Source organism: Camellia sinensis, chromosome 8 (assembly GCF_055761805.1).
Source record: "Camellia sinensis isolate YWXY chromosome 8, ASM5576180v1, whole genome shotgun sequence".
NCBI classification, from domain to species: Eukaryota; Viridiplantae; Streptophyta; class Magnoliopsida; order Ericales; family Theaceae; genus Camellia; species Camellia sinensis.
The window spans coordinates 66190650-66208057 of NC_138968.1; the positions used below are offsets into that span (position 1 = coordinate 66190650).

Sequence of the window (17408 nt, forward strand, 5' to 3'; positions counted from 1 at the left end):
TTCAATTTTCAATTTTTTTTTCCTCCAAAAATTCCCTGCACATTTTAATAACATGTTTAATAAAATATCTATTACAGATCAATACAAAAACTTGTTCATTTTCATACATACCACAGTTGAAATATGTCTCATAATATCTACAAAAATATAATATCAATTGCGGATTACAAAACACGTCTCCTAATATCCACAGAAAACACGTCTCCTAATATCCACAAAAATATAATATCAAGTGCAGTGTCACGACCCAAACCCGCCCCTATGGGTTTAGCACCATAACCGGCCAGTAATCCGAGATTACCGAAGGCCTGCTTAACAGTAATACAGAGTACAGGGGCTGGCGAAAGCCAATACAGTAAATAAACAATGTCCAATGAGCTGTGAGGATCTGAATGCAAAAAGACTTTTCATTCAAATATATATACAGTCAGACAAAACAGTATGTACATTTATACAATCATTCAGTCAGGGACCTAATCCCTATTAAACAGTACAGTAACAGTCTATACAGTTATGCAAAACAAATACAGAGACAGGCGGGGAAATTAAAAACACACCTAAGCCGTAACTCGACAGGCTCAGAACCTCGCAGTGAGGCACATAGGTTGGCTCGACAAAACGGGAGTTTACCCCGACGCTCCTAGCTGCGGTCTGGTGCCTGTACACTTACATATATATATGAGCAATGAGCTAAAGCCCAGTGAATAACACAATGTGTAAAGGGGTTAAGAATGAATGTCCTTACAATAATGAAAACAGTTCATTAAATCAGTATTTCAGTCGTTCAGTCAGTACAGTCATATGTGGTACATCCATTAGCATAACAGTACAGCAAAAACAGTAGGTCTTAAAAGACCGAACAGTGAATGATGGCCATCAATCAGTAAACAGTAGTGGTTCCAACAAGGGAACCGACAGAGATCTCTGTAACAGTAACAGTCAGTAATAGTAGTTGCTAAGGATGCCACAATACAGTTTAGAATAGAGGACATACATTCATTCAATTAACAGTATCAGTTCAGAGAGCAGTACAGTTCAATTGTTCAGAAAATAATCATTTTGAACATATCTTTACACAGTTGTTACTCACAGAGTTCTGGGCTACAGTAAAGCTAGAGCGCGTCCCCAGTCGCCAACCCTACACAGTTTACAGATGGAACACACACTAAGCTACACAGTTGGGAAAGATAATAACTTAATCCCTAATTTGCCTTGGTGTGTCCTACATCTATATTCTCATTAAGATGCCTTAAACTAGGCCTAAGAATGCCTTGGATGAGATGAGGATGCAAAGATGCACTTTTAAAAGCATTTCCAGACTTCTCAGAAAACAGGTGTCACGCTCGAGCGAAGGTTACTCCGCTCGAGCGGACATGTAGACAAAGGTTTCCGCTCGAGCGTATACTTACCCGCTCGAGCGTTCTACAAAACAGTCAAAAGTGCTGGATAGGCAAAAATCACGCTCGATTGGGCGCTCGACACCCGCTCGAGCATGAGACACAATGTCTCGCTCGAGCGTCAATTATTCCGCTCGAGCAGACTTCAAAACAGAACAAAATGCTGGGAGCACGATTTCCACGCTCGAGCGCCAGTCACTCCGCTCGAGCGTGAGTCCAAATTCTGAAAATTCCAGATTTGCACCTCAAGCTCAAAACCAAGTTTTAAACCATAAATTTCGATCCTCTTGGGCTAATTTTCCAGAAAACACATCAAAACTCATACTTTAACATGATTCAAAGCTCAATTTGTAAAATCGAAGCCCAAGGGTGTTTCAAATAAATCCAATTTGAAACCAATTTTCATGAATATGAAGAACATGCAAACATGCATGAATTTAAACACTTCAAAGCTTTAATTACAAGCTCAAATGAGCTAACTCTTACAAAAACATGATGGAAACATGGACTTAACATAACCATGCATGTGACAATTCTCCATGGAATCAACTCAAAATTCAATAGTATAGGCATGCATGCATGAATTAAGCTAAAATTCAACCATTAAGAGCCATAACTTGGCTCTAGACTTCAATTTGCTCAAAACCATGCAAGAATCAATTCAAAACATACACAAGAGGCAATGAATCTACCTTAGGTCTAGTAGTTCAAGATGTACAAGCTCAATTTTGCAAAGAACTCCTCAATTTACTTCAATCCTCTTAATTTCCAAGCAAGACCAAGCAAAATGAGATGAAATCCAACTCTCTCCCTTATCTCCCTCTCTCTAGTCGGCAAAGGCAAGGAATGAGCTGAGCAAAAGTGTGCCTAGGTGTATACTAAGACTCAAATGTTGATCACGAAGTGGGCCACTCATGCGGCAAAATGGTAAATAAGGCCAACTATGCAATTAAGCTCATTTTAATCTAATTTAATCATACCTAATCAGTTTTCAGGTAATTACACCATAAAATCACAAAAATTATGATGATCATAAAACACTAATCGGTTTCCGGTTCGGCCGCCGATAAGGCCTTCAATTAGCAGTTTAAACACAAAGACACGAATAGATAATCAAATAACCAAACAGATAGAATTACGATTAAACAGATATACTCAGTCATTTCAGTTTCAAATTTCAGTCAGTCAGTTCAATATTTTATTCAGTTCAATTATCAGTCATAATCAGTTTCAGTTTAACGGTAATCGGTGGTTACTCGGTAAACAGTGACGAGGGTTGTTACATGCAGATCACCAAACATGTCTCCATATACAAAAATATAAACTTTACAACGTAACCAAAATATATGTAAGGTAACATTAACAAAAATACAAAATGAGCAAGCTCTTGCTCTCCAGATTACCAAACATGTCCATCTCTAATCTCCAATCTGCAACAAAACAAAACAAAACGAAACGAAACGAAAAAAAGAGGACAACAATTACTATCTTATCAATAAAATATACAATTTAACATTTTTCCAAAAGTGCATTTTTCGACTTAGTTTTTAAACCGGGAGTCCCGTGCTAGTTCCATAGGTTTTCACAACTTATATTGGTCCCTCCCGAAGTGTTCGAGGTGTTTCTGGGGCCTTCTCGTGGTTGTTTCATGATTTTGGCCCCCAATGGCCTATTTTCAAATCTAAGTGTTGAAAAAAGTGCATTTTTTGACTTAGTTTTCAAACCGGGAGTCCCATGCTAGTTTCGTAAGTTTCCACAACTTACATTGGTCCCTCTCGAGGTGTTCGATGTGTTCTCTGGGCCTTCTCGTGGTTGTTTTACGATTTTGGCTCCCCGATGGCCTATTCTCAAGCCCAAGTGTTAAAAAAGTGTATTTTTCTACTTAGTTTTCAAATCGGGAGTCTCGTGCTAGTTCTGTAAGTTTCCATAACTTACATTGGTTACTATAAGTTTGGAATACAATGGTAAATTTTCGGAAGTCTCGTACTTGTTCTATAAGTTTTCACAATTTACATTGGTTCCTCTAGAGGTGTTCATGATGTTGCCTGAGCCTTTTCATGCCTATTTGAAGCTTCCCCCCCCCCCCCTCCAAGACTTATTTTCATGCCTAAACATTGGAATAGTGCAAATTTCAAAGTAGTTTTCAAACCGAGAGCCACGTGCTTGTTCCGTAAGTTTGCACAACTTATATTGCTCCGTCTCAAGGTGTTTGTAATGTTTCCAGGACCTTTACATGCATATTTCACTATTTTCCTGGGACCTTTCATGCCTAAATGTCAAAGTAGTTTTTTATTCTACCCTAGTTGAAGAAGAAAGTTTATACTAAATTAACATAGAAACATAATATACTAACCAAGAAGCTTGTCCATCAGAATCTGAACTTTCTCCACTCTCAAAATTTCCCATGGTACCTTTCTGCCTTAAACACTATGATACTTTGTATCTTCTTGCTTTGTTTTTTCTCTGACTTTTGAAACCTTATAATTTGTTCAATTTGTTCAGAATGTAAACTAGATTAAGCAAAATATGAATTGATGTATGTGACATTACTGACATTGGAGACCAACCCAAAAATAAATTGAAAAAGTTAACATCCAGCACTATTAGATACCTAAGAGTATGTTGATGACACTTATAATGAGTTTTGTGAAAGTTCGGGGAGAACCTTGATGGTTAAGGTTCCCTTTCATTTCAAGCAAATGACTCTGCACAAAAATAATTGCTAAAAGTAAAACAAATGATAATGCAAAAATTAACTGCAAGTTTACTTAACCATGACTTAATCTCTATATGTGTGTGTGTGTTTTCTTTCTTTCTTATTTTTTTTTATTATTTTTTTTTTGTGTTAGGGGGCCACTGGGGAAAGCATATTCAGTTTACCTGATTCTCCATACTTAGGGATGTGGCATTTTCCATAATTTTCAAACATTTTAAAAGTAGCACCAAACTTTCTAGATCTCCATTGTCGTTTGACTTTTGCATTGAAAACGAACTTTGTTCTAACCAACTCTACAAAACCAGTCAACAACCGAAAAAGTATAAATTCCATCTAATAAAGCCAGCATCAGAATCATGGTGTATTTGTTTGTTAGTAGATTCATGCATAATCATGGAAAACATATATCAGAAACAAGATTCAACTATGGATAAGACTATGGCTCATAAAGGCTACATAGCTAACTTTTTTCATAAGTTATTGAAGAATGAACTTCTGGATACCAAAACAACAAATATTTGTGTGAGAGTAAACATATAATTTAGCAATCATACGCCTTAAGCACATGATGCAGGTTTACACGCAATTATACAGTGACACTAGCACCAACTTGGTGAGTTCTGTAAATTATAACTAAAATGAATCGGTACACTATGACATCATATCCACATAATACAAAACCTGCACCAAATCTCACCACGCAATGAATGCCTAAGTCACTCAACCCACAAATATGCCTCACACTTATCAAGAAAAGTAGGTACTTGGGGAATCTACACACAATTTTGGTCTTACTATACTCAATCCACTTTTACGAACCACATAACACTCAAACCCACAATACTCCCTCTTGTACCTGCAATAGAAGATACACATAGATAGGCAAAAGATAAAATTAGTATAAACCCACAGATATATGGTCTTACACCACTCAACCCACATTTTAGTAATCCTCACAATCCTCAAATCCAACTACACCTGAACAAACCAATTCATTTTATATTATTTCTTCATGGATGGCTGTAAGTGTTGAATTTACCCATCCTTTTTACCCTTTAAATGTTTTTCTTTATCAAATTCTTACTAATGGAGTTCCTAAATTGATGAATTTACACATTTTCAATCAAGGAACATAATTTTCTTTTGTTTCCAAGGATATGGCCAAAACATTTTCATTTCCTAAGAGACTAAAACAGAACATTAGTGGAATAATGAAGTTCTGTACAAATGAAAATTGTGTGGAGCATGGAAAGAAGAAAAATCTAGAATTTCACATAAGTACACTTTGAATGCTTTATTAACTTGTTTAGTCTTATTCACATTAGCCTTATTCACATTAGACTAAAACAGAACATTAGCCTTATTTTAACTTGTTTAGCCTTATTCACATGGAGTACATTTGAATGCTTTACCATACTTGTTTAGCCTTATTAACTTGTTTAACCTTATTTGAATGCTTTATTAACTTGTTGCTAGAATGTCATTAAATTGGTTAGAGAAGGCATAGCAGGCCCTAAAAATGCTTCAACCTATGGTGACAAACTCATAATACTGTAGTACCTCAGAATCTAGATTATCCTTTCTAACGCTGCATTTGTTTTGGTGGAGAACATTTTCTACGGAAACCTTTTTTCAGAAAATGTTTTTCGGAGAAATTTTTTTCTTTGTTTGGTGGTGGTGGTGGTGGTAATGGAATGAAGGCAGAGGTGGGCATGGTGGCTTGGTAGTGTATAAATCTCACAGCTCACTCTCTCAACAACACGCTCACTCAATATATGCTCACCACCACTCAACCCTCAAACAAAATAGACAACGTCAATGCTTGAGAATTGTTCTAGGAAGTCTCCAGGAGCTAAGAAACCACTCATCATTATTGGATTTTGTCACATATGATAGAGCCATAGCTCTAAATCTGATTTTCTTCTTTATATAATCTGGTTCCTATATCTGGCCATCAACCAAGTGTGGTAAGTGTTTTTCCCTATATAGTCTTGGTTGATCTACTTTATTTACTCACTGGTGGCTATTTTCTTCTCATGTTTATCATGTTTATTGGTTGGTCTGGGCTTGGGCCGGGGCAATAGACAGCATCAAACCACAAAGCTGCTGTAAAAAGAAATCATAGTAGCAAAGCTGCTACAGAGGTGAAAGAACACAACAATGAGCATGGCTGGAGCCACAGTCAGCATAATAGTAGGGCAACAACAACAAATTAATTCATAGCATCCACAAGGCCATGCTTTTTAACTCACCAAAGTTACACTAGCCACCTATGATCAATAGTCTTTCATCAGATTTTTAGAGAAACCTTTGGCCCACAACCCTAATTGCTTTCATGTGGATAGAGTGTTTATCACACAAAAGTTGATTTTACATTGCACAAACAGAGAATGGCTCACAAGAATGACAGACTAATAATGTAAGCTTACTTGAACATAGGTCATGCATCCAACAGTGTAGTTAATAGTATACCACTATACGCTCTATACTCCTTGCAAATAATTTCGAAGGCAATGTCGTTACTTGCTATTCCAAATCTCAATTTAGTGCACAAAAATCCTTTTCCTTGTAAATAGAACATAAGAGTGGCTTCAGACAATAGAATATACTATCTATACATGAATGGAAAACAAGTTTAACTTCAAATTCTTTTGAAAAAAAGTTCAAGCTTAATGCATACATCAATAATTAGGAAAGCTTAAATTTGATACGTTGAAACATGTGCATTTTCTTCTCCCTCTAAATGATTCCCTTAGAAACAAATGCAACTGAAAGCGAATTACCTCGTCTAAAAATTAAATAACTATATTCTATAATCAACTCAGCTTGTTAAGGCATAATTTTTTGCTACAGAAATCTTTCCATTCAACTACTTGTTTATATAATTATATATATACACACATATATAAGCATGAAAGCAAGCACAAAAATCTATCAAGATCATTTAATTAGCTCCTTGATATGATTAAGTCTTCACACTTCAAAACAATTTCACAGGAAAATTTAAATTTTTAGGCTTATTTTTTTTTTATATTTATTTATGGGTAAAGTGAATTATTATAAGCCAACAAAACCAGAGTACATCTATTCCTCAGGCATACCAATTTTTAGGCTTCTTAACATGAAAATTGAGATTAAAACTTTGTTTACTAGTACTAAATGCATGTGTTACACTCAAACCCATAAAGAAATATATCTTCTACCTTTCAACTATCCCTCCATTAATGTAATCACCAAAGCTTTAGGTAGAACTTAATCATCATGCGTAAAAGAAACAACCAAGATAACCTCATTTAGAAATTTTCCCCAAACAAGCTTAAGTGGTTTATCAGATTGTACATATTAACCCCCCCCCCCCCCCCCCCCCCAAAAAAAAAATATATATATATATATATAAAAGCAAAAGAATCAATACCAAACTTTTCAATTCAAATACTTGAAAATAGATTTGAAGCAAAGAGACCCATTTACTCTATAATCAGTTCGAAAAATCTTAAATCTAGAACAAAAATCAACACCCATTTACTCAAAACACAAAAATCAAAATCCTACAACAAAAAAAAAGAAAAAATAAAAAAAGTAGAGCTAGAGTGAAATAGGGAAATAGAGGAAGGGAGAGAAAGAAACAGAGAAGGACAGAATAACCTGAATGTCGATGGGAGGTGAGACAATGGTGAGCTGCGGTGGCGATGTTCGACGGTGGAAAATTGACGAACACTATGGTTGTGTACGACGGTGAGATGAGGGCGGTGGCGATTGATTCTGTGTGTGTATGTGTGAGAGAGAGAGAGAGAGAGAGAGGAAAAACCGTGCAATGTTTGGTTTGTGTTTGAGAGATGTGTTTTAGAGATAAAAAGTACGAAAACATGTTTGGTTTGGTTTTTTTTAAAAGATGTTTTGGAAAATTATTTTGAGATAGAGTTTTGAAAAAAGTGATTGATTTGATGTGTGTAAGAGAGAGATTTGTTTGGAAAACTTGTTTGGTTTACAAGTTTTGGGAAATTTTTTTGGGAAAATTTGTTTGGTTTGATTATTTTTGAAAACTTATTTGTAGAGAAAATTTCCCAAATTTTTTTCAGAAAATCAAACCAAACGAGCCCTAAAGAGATTTGGGCAAAAAATTGGGCGCCAATATGAAATATTTCCCACTAAAATTTTATACAGATTTGGAGACTAAGCCTGGTTTGGCAATCATTTTGGGGCTAAAAAAAGTACAAATTATAAAATAAGTTAATAAGTTAAAATATCATATTCAACCCATAATCATTATATTTTTTCTCTCACAAAAGTCAAAAAATCCAAACCAAACGAGACTAAAAAAGCTCCAACACAAAAAAGTTGGCTATATTAGCCAATGCTAAACGAAGCTTAAATTTTGGTTTGGAAAATATTAATATATGACGACTGATATTATTTTAGTAGCGAAAACATCAACTATCACCGAAAAAAATTTTGGTCGCTAGTAATGTAATATCATTGCCGACTAAATTTTTTGGTCACTAAAATAGATATTTAGTGACCAATTTTTTGGTCGCTGAAAACTAAATTAAACTTGCACGAAATTATGTTAATTATTTGGTCGGGAAAAATTAATACATCTCGAGTAAAAAAATATTTAGTAGCCTAAACCCTAAACTAATACTGACCAATAGTTTTTTTTTGTCGCCTATTGTTACATTTTTGGCGACTAAATTTTTTTTAGTTAGCAAAAATTAATATACCAAGACTAAAAAAATTGAGTTGCTTAAAACCCAAATTAAGGCCGACCAATCATTTTTTTAGTCACCTATTATTACACTTTTGGCGACTAAATTTGTTTTAGTCGCCAAATTTGATCACCAAAAGTGTAAATTGTTGTAGTGATAATAACTAATTAAAATCAAATCACCTTAATTAATTAATTGCAAAATGTTATATGTGGCGGGATCGTTACACCAAAATGACACGAGTCTCAAACTATAGGGATTGTTAGTGTAATTCGCCTCAGATGTTAATCATTATATTTTCCATATTTTTTCTCCAAATTAAAATCATTCAAGTTGTTCATGGTGCCTGTGTGTGTGAAATGAAAGAGCAATAGATTATTTGGGTCAAGAGAATGGATTTGGTGAGGAATAGATTTTCTCTTCAAAACACAAAACTACGTAGTTTTGTACATTGAAATATTTGGTGACAAAATATTTATCATTACTAATAATATTTTTAATGGAGACGAAATTTTTTGTCACTAATTGGCGGCACAATTCCCTCCAAATTTTTTAATGGCGGGAAAAATTTTTGGAGACGAAAAAAATAAAAATAATGACGAAAAATAATTTCGTTACCTAATTTTTTATTATGTAGGTAGATTGGTGACGAAATTTTATTTTTCTCTCTAAAAATGGTATATTTGGAGACAAAATATTATTTTTTCACTAAAAGGTACGTCTTTCGTGAAAAAAATTATTTTCGTCATTAGTTTTCATCTCCAAAAACTCTTTTTGTTGTAGTGAATTGCAAGAAGCTTTTAGAACCACACTAATGTTTAGTATCGCCTACCACTGCAAACTGATGGGTAATCCGAAAGGACAATTCAGATCTTGGAAGACATGTTACGGGTACGTGTACTAGACCTAAAAGGTAACTGGGATGAACACATACCTTTAGTGGAATTTGCCTATAACAACAATTACCAAGCAAGCATTGGAATGGCACCATACAAAGCACTGTATGGAAGGAAGTGTCAATCACCTTTGTGTTGGGTAGAAATCGGAGACAAAAAGTTGTTGGGCGTTGAAATCGTGCAAATAACGAGTGATAAAATCCCACCCATCTAACAGCGAATTTGCATTGCCCAAAGTTGCCAAAAAAGTTGTGCAAACACACGGAGACGGGACTTGGAATTTCAAATAAGAGATCATGTTTTCCTAAAGATCTCACCAACAAGAGGGGTTATCCGATTTGGAAAGCGAGGAAAGTTAAATCCACATTACATCGGGCCATTCAAAATGCTAGAAAGAATTGGTCCTGTGGCATATCATCTTGCACTACCACCTGAATTGCCTAATGTCCACAATGTATTTCACATTTCGATACTTCGACGATATCTTCGAGATTCAAAGCATGTAGTCAATTATGAGAAACTTGAAAGTTCAAGAAGATCTCTCTTATGAAGAACAACTCGTACAGATTTTCGATCATCGTGATCAAGTTCTTCGAAACAAGACTATATCTCTTGTAAAAGTCTTGTGGAGAAATTATCGTGTCGAAAAAGCAATTTGGAAAACTGAAAATCAAATGCGGGCCAAATACCCACACCTACTTGAAAACCAAGGTACGAGAAGTTTGGGGACAAACTTCTATTTAGGAAGAGAGAAATGTGACACCCCAAATGATTAATTAATTTTAACACCATGTTAATATCAACAATATATATATATATACATATATATATATATATATGTTTAATTTAATAGTTATATGTGCTAAAATGTAATTTAATTAGGGGGTCATTGTGTCATATAAAAAAGATGGTATATAATTAGTTTAGGAATTTGGCCAAAATAAAATTAAATAAAAAATTGGGCCAAATTGAAATGAAACCTCAAGCTAAGCAAATATTGGAGATAAGTGTTAAGTCTTATGGATAAAGACTTGGCCTAATGAATAAGGATGTGTCTTAAGCAACGTGTCATAATCTGGCATCCTCATGGATTGATGCCACGGCTTGCCTCGGTATAAATAGGGAACAAGGGCTGATAAGTTGGAAGGAAGGAAAATATGGGAGGTTGGGTGCGGTAAACGGGAGTAAAATTACGGATCAATATTAAGGTTAGTAATATTATACTTTTATGTACATCTTGAGTTATCATAAATTATTTTATATAATTTATATATTATAAATTATATTAATATTTTAATTACATTAATTATTTTATCAACCCTATTTATTTAAATTAAAACTCATGGATATGATTGTTTAAATTTTAGAAATTATTGGACAATGAGTATATAAACATTTATTTTTGTGAGAACCACCACTAGAGTCTCATACCTTGCGGGACTTAAATAATCATTGGACTCTAATTGGTCACTTTGTGGTTTTCTGTGTGCCATGAATCTATTGATCTCTGTTTTGATTTTCACTTCGGTGACCTCTGTTCTAATTTTCCTTCTGTACCATGGTTATGACTATTCTATTTATATTCTGAAATTCATCTCTGCTATTTAAACTATTGATTAACTCCAATTAAATAATGTACAATGTTTTAACTTAAATAATTATCCATGATAATCTTGTACTCTATACTCTTGATATAATATTTCTCACTTAAGTGGTAACCTCGTGTAGTTGGGTTAGCACATGACTTAATGCGGACATGTTGTATTTTTGTAATAATTGTCTGATCATCAATAAAATAAATAAAAGACCTGATGAATGTTTATTTATTTATTATAAAAAAAGTTATTGAGTATTTTGATTATTTATTTACTAATTTAATTTTTAATTTATTAAAATTAAAGTTAATTAATTAGTTGTGAATTTAGTCCTAAACACCAGGGGTTGGATCGTGACACACACCCTCTTTCACCTAGATCTAGTCGCGGCAGCCGACGGTGCAGATCTAAACCGAAAACACTTTTCCAAATTCAACTTTCGACAGTGTAATTTCTTTTTCCAAGGAAATGCCTCTCCAAATTCCCACTTCGGAATTAAGTGGATTTTCACCTGATGATTTTGGTTCATTTTCGCAGGGTAGTTTTAACCATTTATTTATTTATTTTTTATTTTTTTTTATCTACCTTGTTATGTTGTTGATGATGATGGTGGTGATTATAATAGATAATTATATTTGTGTTGTATCTGTGTTATCTCTATGTATATCTGTGTGGAGAATTTCAACAGATATTAAAAATTAAATTTGTTATCTTAATCGTTAAGAAATTGTTATTTAATAGACAAGAAAAATTGAACAGATAGTAGAGCAAATAAAAATTTGAACCAAAAAATATAAACAAAAATGGACATGTAGGAAAATATTTGGACAAATAATAAAATTTAGGCATATATTTGAATAGATAAGGGAACAAAATTAAAGAGGTAGTTAAAAAATTTGAACATATGAAAAATAGTTCGAATACAGAGAAAATAATTTGAACAGATAGTCAAAAAAATTAAACAGAAAAAAGTCAACAAATAAATTAAGGGATAAAAAAAAAAAACCTTTTAAAACAAATAAAAGAACTTCTCACTAAATTATTTTATGAAGAATAGACTTTTCACTAATAAAAAATATTCATTGGTGATTGTGTCTCTCTTATATTTGCACTAACAAATAAAAAAACAAAAATGTTTAAGAGCACTAAAGTAGAGCTCTACTTATGTGTCAGTGGGCTCTAATCATAAACGATTTGATGTATGTGTCTTTCTTTTTTTTGGCTCTATGTTACATCATTAAAGCCATTGTTAGAATTTCAAATTTAAAATTATGAATAATTACTCGTAAAAAAAATAAAGAAAAATAAAATAAAGTGGTTGGCCGTCCAAGTTTTTGTTGGTGTGGGTTTAGGCGTGGGCTGCGGTGTGGCTTAACCTACCCTATACGTAATCTTTTGATTCTTGGCGCTGCCAAACACCTCCCACCCACCCCCACAAGATTTACGGGGTTGTTTAATTCAACGAATTATAGCATGTGATTAGTGGGTGAGGAAAGAAAAATCTTGATGAAAGAATCTAACGAGGATGTTTAGAATGTCTCGCATTGCTATTTGCACGATAATGCTTTTTCTATTATAAAAATATTTAATTGACTCATTTATAGAGAGAAGTGGTATATCACAATTTATGGTGTGTCGTCTATTTATAATATTCAACTGATTTGTCTAATAAATAATTTGAATGTTTCATTAGTCCTATCTCAAATAATCTTTAGTTGTTTAGAACTCCTATATCGATAAAATTTTATTTCTTGATTAATTTTGTATAATATAACACTAATATAATGTTTGATGAAGATTTGATAACTGTCATACACGTGATAATCCATAATTACGTTACATAACAGTGTTGGGATCTACATAATTCATGTGATTATTTTTATTTTCTCGCAATTAATATTATTATTTCATAAAACTCACGTTAGGTTGTTTGATTACGAATTTTAGGGTTTATTACAATTTTTATCCTTAAACTATCGTTAAATTGTTTATTTAATCCCTGAATTATCGATTGAGTTTACTTAGTCCCTAAAGTATATATATTAAAGTCTATTTAGTTTCTAAACAATTGATTGAATCTATTAAGGCCTCGTTTGGGAACAGGTTTTTTTAGTAACTTTTTGACTTTTTAGCTAAAATGTGATGTAAAAAAAATTAGTATATTTGGGATGACTTTTTAGTTTTTTACGAAAAGATGTGCAAAAAGTAAAGAGAAAAGAGAATCTTTGACCATTTGGTATGAGTTGTTGACTTTTTGATTTTTTTAATAATTTTTTTGACTTTTTAGCTAAAATAGCCACTTGCCAAATGAGGCCTAAGTACCTAAATTATTTAATTCAAACTAATTTAATCCTTAAAAAGATTACAAAAGTAAAATATAAACGCATAAGTATTATAAATTACTAAAAGACCCTATCTATCTAAAATTTTATTTCAAAAAAATCTTAAAATTTTATTCTGTATTCGAAAGTGAGTGTCACTTTTTATGGTGAATTTTCTTTACAAGAGCAATTTAATTTATTTGCAATATTTTGACATGATTGAAAAAAGACAAAAAGTCAAAAAGTCACTATCCTATTTAAGTCACATCATCTTATTTAAGTCACATCACCTCTCTAACACATCACTTCAAACCCAACCCAAACCCAACCCATATTTCATAAAAAGTCAAAAAGTGTAACCCAACCCAAACCCAACCCATATTTCATAAAAAGTCAAAAAGTGTACTTATTTAGTCTTCCCAAAATAGGCCTAAGTACTTTCTACAATGACTACTTATTACTTGCTTTTATCTAGTATTATATACCGGATTTCGCTTATAATTTCTAATTGATTATTTTTAAACTTTTCGCTGAATTCTTTTTATAACTTACTTAATATATTATTTTGTTCTATTACAATTCAAAGCAAAATGTTATTATTTAAATTGTCTAATTTTACTTTTTCAGTATGTCTAAAACTCATATAATTTTATTGGCAAGAATGATAAACCAATCTCTAATACTAATTTAAACATACAGTGAAATAAAACATTTTTTAAGGACAAAATAGAAATTTAAGATTTTTCTGAAATAAATTTTAACTTAATTTATAATATTTATGTACATATATTTTATTTTTATAATCTTTTCAAGGACTAAACAGGTTTGAATTAAACATTTTAAGGTCTTAATAAATTTAATTGATAGTATAGAGACTAAATAAATTTTAATTTATATACGTTTGGGATTAAGTAAACTCAAATGATAGTTCAGGAACTAAGTAGACAATTAACCGATAGTTTAAGAATAGAAAGTGTAATAAATCCCAAATCTTGTTATTTGAATCAAATTTTAATGGCCATTCTATAAAACAAAATTGACGAAATGTTTAATTTTACGACCAATAATGCAAAACATACATTTAATTAGAATTATGTACTTTCATATCTGATGGTGCAGTTCGTTCCAAGTGGAACGAGTCGGACTGATCCACGCTCCTCAAGCCTACGTCCGTATGACCAAGCCCACGGAGGAACCTGCACAAAAGTCCAATGGGAAACGGGAAGTCCCCCAGCGAACCCTCCGACGAGCAAGTTAGGAAGAGAAGTAGATTGTAGAGATAGATTAGAGATAGAAAGCTTAACCTTCTTCTTGTCTTCAACGTCTGATTAGATCTTTTGGTAATCATTTTATTGTCCTTTTTGACCTGTTACCTTGGCCAAAAGTCTATGCTGTAGCTCACCTTGTTCAGGGTGAGGGCGTGCTGTTTCGATGGAGAGGTGTTGTCGTAATAAATGCTGTGAGGGGCTGCATTTATGGCGATGTGCAGTGGCAATAACTTTGCAGATCTTTGTCTACTGATGTGGCTTACCCTTTACCTACCACGTGTCTGAATATCATTGGTCCTTCATGTCATGTTGACTTCCAACTATGCTGGGCCTTATCAGTTCGGTTATGTATTGGGCCTTAAGTGGTAGGCTTGGGTTGTTCATAGTGGGTTATGGCCTTTACGGGCCTACTTACATCAGTAGTCCCCCATTCCCAAGTGCAGCTTTAGCCCAACGAAGGGAATAATGAGGAAGATGGAGGTTAAAGGTCGAGTGAAAGGAATGACCGACCAGAAGTGGCCGAGTGGAGGGACCTACCGCGAAGGGTAACCGAGTGGAGGGACCGACCGTGAGGAGGGCCGACCGCGAAGGGTAACCGAGTAGAGGGACCGACCATGAGAAGGGCCGACCGCGTAGGGTAACCGAGTGGAGGGACCGACCATGAAGAGGGCCGACCATGAGAAGGGCCGACCGCGATGGGTAGCCGAGTGGAGGGACCGACCATGAGGAAGGCCGACCGCGAGGGGTAACCGAGTGAAGGAACCGACCATGAGGAGGGCCGACCATGAAGGGTAGCCGAGTGGAGGAACCGACCATGAGGAGGGCGGACCGCGAAGTGTGAGGTGGCGGGGTGCGGGGCTCGAGAGGCGGTGGGTCACGTGATAACTTGAAGTGGAAAAGATAGGGTAGGGGAAGGGGGCAGTGAATCGTGGTCGTAGACGTGGCAGCATCTCGTGGTGGGGGAGGTTAAGCGTTGGGCCAGAAGTGAAACGATAGGTCATAATGGGTGTTGAAAAGACAGTTTTGACGGATGGTTGAAAATTTTTCAAACTGGCAAAAATTAATTGTGACCCCTGGAATACAGGCAAGCCTCGGACTTTTGGGATTATACGTTTTATCTACCTTTTTTCGAAAAATCAAAACATTCCAAGTGTAGACTCCTTCGTTGCAAGTGATACACCCTTGCGACATTTTTTGAAATTCCTTGTGCCCGCATTTGAAGCTATTCGCAGACACACCACAAAAATGGCCCAAGAAGAAGCTGCAAACACCAGGGTTGATCCACTAGGGGATGACGATGCGGTGGGCTTGGCAGAGCAATACCGTACGGAGCGTAGGGGGGTGGAAAGGGCAAATCAAGCTGAGCAAGTTCGCCCCAGGACAATAATTTCGGCAGCGAGACCGATTAGTCAGGTGGAGCCGGATCATTGGCACATTAAGGCGGATAGATCTGTACTGACCACGGAGGAGTTGGAGGGGATAAGGGAGAAGTACCAAATTCCCTTGGAGATAGGGCTGAGGCTGCCTACTTCCACGGAGAGGGCATCGGATGTACGACCGAGTGAATTCAGTCTGTACGAAGAGGCATTGCGAGGAGATTTGAGGCTTTCCCTGCCTGAAGTGGTGGTGAATGTGCTGAAGAAGTTGGAAGCGGCGCCAGGGCAGTTGATGCCGAACGCCTGGAAAATATTGATGGCATGTGCGAGTTCCTGGCAGCAAGCGACCGGAGGAATGGCCATGACTGCGGACGAGTTCTTCTTGTGCTACAAGGCCTCTGGGCAGCAGGAGACATTGGTGACATTGCAAGCAGTAGTGGGGCGAGGTTTGATGGCGGGGCTTCCATCCTCGGTGAAGGGATGGAGGCCCAAATGGTTCTTCGTGACTGCAAACGCTGGGACTGGAGTTCGCACTACGTGAAAAGTGCCAACCAAATCAGTGGAGCCCAAGTTGGACAAGGCGGCTGAGGATCGAGTAAAAAGGGTGAGGGAATGGAGAGAAGAGAAAGGGTTGAGGTGGGACGAGTTGGTCCTGCCTTCAACATTGTTCGCCCTGAAATTGGGGCTGCAACCATTGGGGGAGGACCCCGCCAGGGAAGAGCTGGAAGCACAGAGGAAGGCGGAGGGGGAGGTGGAGAGGAGACTGTTCGCGCGAGCGGACAAGTACAAGGAGACCCAACTAGGGCCAACTCCGAAGCCGATCGCGAGGGAGCGGATCCGACCACGCCCTAAGCCTTTGGAGAAAAAGGACTTGGGCAGTTTTAAGCCACGACCGCTCCCAGTTGATCCGGTGAAGGAAAGGGCGAACAAGGAGGGGAAGGCTCTGAAAAAGAAGAAAAAGAAGAAGAAAATGAGTGCCCCTGAGGGGGCTATAGATGCGCCTAGATTGAAGAAGGCAAGGGTTGGTGGAGAAGACACCCCTATGGCGGAGGAAGCAGGGGAGAAGGGAACGGTGGTGACCCCAGAAATGGTGGTTGCCCCAGAGGCGCAGGGGGAAAAGAGTCAAGGGGTCC

General features: G+C 35.9%; 2 long non-coding RNA genes across 4 annotated transcripts; one reads left to right on the forward strand and one right to left on the reverse strand.

The window, feature by feature from the left end:
- Window positions 1–664: 664 nt before the first annotated feature.
- Window positions 665–7928, reverse strand: LOC114267566 (uncharacterized). 3 transcript variants are annotated; one of them, XR_014337780.1, is made up of 5 exons: window positions 6543–7928; window positions 4009–4406; window positions 3751–3874; window positions 2090–2827; window positions 665–1138 (listed from the first exon to the last, which is right to left on the reverse strand). It is a non-coding gene; the product is annotated as an uncharacterized LOC114267566 (long non-coding RNA). The 3 variants fall into 3 exon arrangements; XR_014337779.1 differs by lacking the exon at window positions 665–1138 and having other exon boundaries at window positions 2560–2827; window positions 6543–6678; window positions 7759–7928; XR_014337781.1 differs by lacking the exon at window positions 665–1138 and having other exon boundaries at window positions 2560–2827; window positions 6543–6672; window positions 7759–7922.
- Window positions 7929–10861: 2933 nt separating this feature from the next.
- On the forward strand, window positions 10862–11955 carry LOC145796964 (uncharacterized). The gene is made up of 2 exons (XR_014337782.1): window positions 10862–10923; window positions 11641–11955. It is a non-coding gene; the product is annotated as an uncharacterized LOC145796964 (long non-coding RNA).
- Window positions 11956–17408: the final 5453 nt, after the last annotated feature.